We start from the raw sequence: 5,415 nt of genomic DNA on the forward strand, positions 1-5,415 counted from the left end.
AAAATGATAATAATAGTAACAATAATAATGATAAAAATAATAATAATAGTCGTGTAGCAAAGTTCTATTTCTCAGCAGAAAAAAGCCCGAAATCGGTGTTTTGATTTCTCATCTTTATGCAGTAAATTAAGAACAAAAAACGGCAGCCCAGGCGGCGACAACAGCCGCAGTAGCAGTATTCCTCCGGTCAGCTCTTTAAAAAAATGTACTGTGTCCAAACTTCAGAAAGTTTATTTCAACGCAGTTTCTTTATCTGTGGTATAGTGTGCATGCGCTCTTAAATGTTGCAAAAAGCAAGATGAATACATTATGTCGGTACAATTATTGATAAAAGAACAAAACAGGTTTTTTTCTCTTTCTTGTAAAATTTTGTTCAGTAGGCCCAGTCTGCCGACGAATTATAAAAGTGTAATAGTAAACTTTAGCCCTCCATTCGGAACTCACTTGACCTAGTGCGCACTCCGGGTCTCCACTCTCCGTGGCGTCACATTTGAGTCGCCGTGAGGTCATTCGTTAGACATTTAAAACTTATTTTAAAAATGACAGTGTCGGAATTTACTTTGATCTATAAATGTACACCGAAAGTAGTTTACTTATGCACATCTTGATAAATTTATCTATCTTTTAAAGCACACTAGAAATAACTACAGTTATCCTTGATGCACGCAGTAAACACTGGGAATGAATCAAATAGTTTGTAGTCCATGGCAGTATTTTTTTCCTGGTATATAGTTTGGTAAAAAAATAACAAACAATCCTACTATTTCAGAAAATTAAACAAAAGGGAGATAGCAAATTTCGGACTTGACTAAGCTTCCCCTTAGTACACCAAACAAACAAATAAATATTTCATTTTTTGGGTTAATTAATTTATGCGCATAATAAACCTTATGTGTCTTTTAGTTTTTAAAACTCTCTTTTGTTTGATTATTAAATGCATCCTCATTTTATGGTAACGCGTATGAAATAAAGATACATTTTGAAGTCTGTGAAAAGCCCCGTTCATACTTCCATTTTATGAACTTGAAGCACAAAAACACCCGAAATTCTGTCGCTCCCGAAATATGAATCCGTTTGCCACTTTTGTTAATTTTGTGATTAGGCTAAGTTTTATGAGAAGGACTTTAAAAAACCAAGAGGATGAGCCAACTTTCAGAAGTAAACTAGAGGACAAGAACACTAGGGCTCAGATGTGTGTGAACTGCAATCAGCCCGGTGCGTCGTTTTTACCCCTTTGGTGGGGGGGGGGGGGGCGTAACTCTTACCACAGTGTCCAGTCCCCTGCCCTTGAGAAGAGCTAAATTTGTATTTGCACCCAGAACTGAGATCACTTCTTAGAAAAACATCCAAGACAGATCATAATATTATTATGTTTCAATGGTTCCTGAATACACATTCCCTCTCAGGCAGGCTGTATTAAAAAGCTTTAAATAGCTGGATAAAATTTCTGCATTAATGGATGTAGAACAACCGTATAAAGATGTCTACCTTTTTTTTTATAGATTCAAAATATCTTTTCCCTGACCTGAACAGTGTCGATGGGGGCCTAAAATACCAGCATAATGTTCTTTAAGGGCCAAAAAAAAATTAATTAAAATTAAAAAATGTTCTCTCGTACGCCCCCAAATCAACCATTGGTAACTCATGTATGTAATTATGGAAATGTTGATGATCTGCAGTGTCGTCACGTGATCCATAAAAAGCATCCCATTGGCTATATCCCCGCCAGTTTTGCCTTGTCGCTGGAAGCCATTTTGAATCCGGTTTTAACTAGGAGAAAAGAGCAAATTTTTCGTCGGCTCCAAGCTCAGCAAGTACCGCGAAGTAAGTTTTTACATGTTTTTGACTTTGGGGTTGTTCTGTGCGCGCGTGCGCGCGTGCACGCGTGTGTGTGCGTGTGTGTGTGTGTGTGTGTGTGTGTGTTTTTCCATAGCGTTTCCTACCAAAAGAAAAATTGATCTCACGCCCAGATGTCAAAATTTTTTTCGTGGGAGGACGGCTTTTATTTTAGCAATTGTTGCTCATCCCTTCTGCTTTCTAAACGCATGGATACTGCTAGATGTCCAAAGTCATATCAATATTTCAGTTGAACTATTGCTAGAGATGAGCCTTTAAGAGCTTATATCTCGACTCGAGAACAATGGTTTCCGTTTTCATTATGAAACGTTTTAATTTTCTTCTATTTCCTAATGCGTCACTGGATGAAAATGAAAGAGAAGACCCTGCAGAAGCAACCTCTACCATTGATTGTTTGACGGTTCTTTAAAAACAATAGATCCATTTTTATGGTTCACAGAAATATGACATTGTCAACAATATTAGACGTAGGCTACATGTACTGCCCCACAAAATTTCATCTGCTTTTGGGCACTCGAACTTTTTGTTTTTGGTCGTAAAAGTCTTTATGTCTTCGCCAAAAATGCAAAGCAAGACAATGAAGAATACACTGTGCATATATTTTTAAAAAGGGAAACAGGCTGCAAATTTGTTATTAAAATGTTACACCGACGTGGACAGAATTATAAATCAGTGGGTATGCTGGCTGTTTTGGATGCACGACTTATCATAGTCAAAGTCATTGAGTTATATCACAGCAGAAATACGGAATAAACGGATACAATGGTTTCCTCTCATTGGCATCGGACTCGTGTTTTTTAACTGCTGCAGGAAAAAAAACCCGACAACAAAAGAAGATGGTGCTCCAGGCATACTAATGATAATTATAATAATAATAAAAGCAAACTCCGTAAACCCTACGCTCGTCCAAATCGTCCGCCTTTGAAAAAATGTGATCTAGCAATGTGGACCTTAAACTGCTACACACAAACCAACAAAATCATCCCGAACCTATTGGCTAACATCTGTCATGGTCCGATAGAAAGAAAAAAAATCCTCCAAAATTTGTCTAAGCGCCGAATTACTGAGATATCTTTATGGTATGCAATATATTAATATACAGTGTCTTATCTTGAGAACCGTGTGATTTTGAGCAACACGAACAGTCTGCCTTCCATTTTTGGAAACCATCACTTTAAGATAATTTAAAAAATAGAGAGAGAAAAAAAGCACTCCCCAAAAAATTTCAGAAAGACAAGACTATTGACAATAATGCGGATTAATCACTCTGTCAGTTGGACTCTTGATTGTTCTTTCAGATGTTTTTCTATTAGATTCTATTTGTTTGTTTTTTTATTTTTTAGGAGAGGGGTTGTCTGCTTTTTGTAAATGTTTTTTTTTTTGGTATGTTTTTGTCATTTGCTTTTTCTTTTTGTTGCTCTTGTTCTTCTTATTGTTGTTTGTATCTTTGTTTTGATGTTTCCTTTTGTTGATGGCGGTGGGTTTAAAGTGGGGGCAGTGGTCAATTTCAAGATTGATAACTGTAGAAAACTGGCAAAGGATATCCCAGATGGACATAGAAGATAGTAACAAGGAGTTTGACAGGAGCATGTTCATGACGGCGAGTGTTTGTTGTTGTTTTGGTTTTTTAGTGTTTGTTTGGTTGTTTTTTTGTTCGTTTTTAATATGTTTTTGTTTTTGTTAATGGTTTTGTTTTGCTAGAAATTAAATAGTTTAAGACCTGCTTCAAATGTAAGGTTTCTCAATTTTTTCAGACACTAAACCGTTTATTTTCATTCCTTGAAGATTTTGAGACTGTGACAGAAAGTAAACCCCCAAAGAAACGAAGACGGCATTGGAAGTTCGATTTGGGAAAGTTTAAGAGAATAATAATATAATGTTTCTTATTTTTCCCCTTGTTTCTTGCAGAATCGAAACTGTTTTGTCCAAGATTGGTACTCAAAATGTTTTGGGCGCTTTCTTAAACATCACTTAAGTATACCCTAACCTATTTTACTCTTGGCGTCTTTACTTTGTTTAGAGCCCTCAAAACGTTTTTATATAAAGAAATAAAATACTTTTGGCAACTTTGAAATGGTCTCGCCATAGGTAGAAATAAGAACTGTTAAATTCAAAGGTATTTTTAAGCTTGCCTGGTGACGAGCAGGTTAACAAATAAATGGAAGAAGAAAGTTCGAAAGTGTGTGTATGTGTGTGTGCATTCGTTTGTTTGTTTGTTTGTTTGTTTGCTTGTTTGTTTGTTTGTTTGTTTGTTTGTTCGTTTGTGTACATGTGTTTGTGTGTGCGTGCGCTACCGTGCGCGCGACTTTTAGAACTGCACTTTGCAGTGAACAGAAATTTTGTAATGTTAAAAATTTTACAGATAAGATAACAAAAAGAAATTCACTTTCTTTAAGCAAAGCAATCTTTAAGATGCTGTGTTTTTAGCCTTCGCAGAACAAAAAAAGAAAAAACAGTTAATTTGTGCAGTTTTTATAAACGTTTATTCCACGCACAAAACAGACATGAAACGTTATGGAGCCCAAAAAAAAAAAAAATGTTCACACAAATTTGTTTTTATCCTGCTGTTCATTTTGTACTATTCAAATTGTTTTTAGAAAAAAATTGTCTTCATAATATTCGGTTTGTTGTTCATCAAGGTATATCAGCTAAATGGTGTCACATTGTGCAATGTTCGACAAGAATCATGAAATCAGAATTGTCCATTTTTCTTTCCAAATCGTCAAATCCAGTTTTTTTCGTAACCGACAAAGGTAAACAATTTTTTAAAACTTTCCGGCAGGTCGTAAAGCTGGGCAACATTTAGTTCGAGTTTTTTCACACCGTCAAATCCCCGGCGGTGAGTCTTACTTTCTTTTAATGTTGTGACAGGATTCGTACAAACAACAAATCTTCAAGATCATACGAAACCATTTTACACAATCATAGGCGATTTCGAACCCTTCACAATCGTCCCGTAATTTTTTTTTTATCGCCAGGACGTTTATGAACAACTTCTGTGGAGCTATATTTAGTCTAAAATCCAAGATGGCGGTATTCGTTTGTTGATCACTTAAAAGTCTACAGCTTGACGAAATGTTACGTCTTGTTCACAATGCCGTACAATGACATGTCATCATAATCAAAACTGATATTCATAGTGGATATGATAGATTTTGGAACTAGTTAATTTTTCTCCCACATTAGCCTTTAAAACATCACAAACTTGGCCGACCAGAACGGGGCGGCATCCAGAACTGACTTCATTCCACTCTAACTGTATAGTTAACTTTTCGGACACCCTGTTAATAAATTATGGTTGAATCTCAATAGTGCTTATTCTGCTCTGAAAAACAAACAAACAAACAAACAAACAAAACCAAAAAAAACCCACCAAACGTTAAATTTTAAACAATTCCACTGAAAAATGAGCGAGGCTCCGATTTCCACATCATTCTTATTGTGACAGCTCACGGAAAGTTTAAAAAGAAAAGACAAATCTCCTCAACAACAATAACAAAATACTTTAAATAAAACGGCATGTTTTGTTTGTTTTTTTAAATCGAAAATACACACGCC

This window comes from Aplysia californica, unplaced genomic scaffold, assembly GCF_000002075.1.
Source record: "Aplysia californica isolate F4 #8 unplaced genomic scaffold, AplCal3.0 scaffold00228, whole genome shotgun sequence".
Classification (NCBI taxonomy): domain Eukaryota; kingdom Metazoa; phylum Mollusca; class Gastropoda; order Aplysiida; family Aplysiidae; genus Aplysia; species Aplysia californica.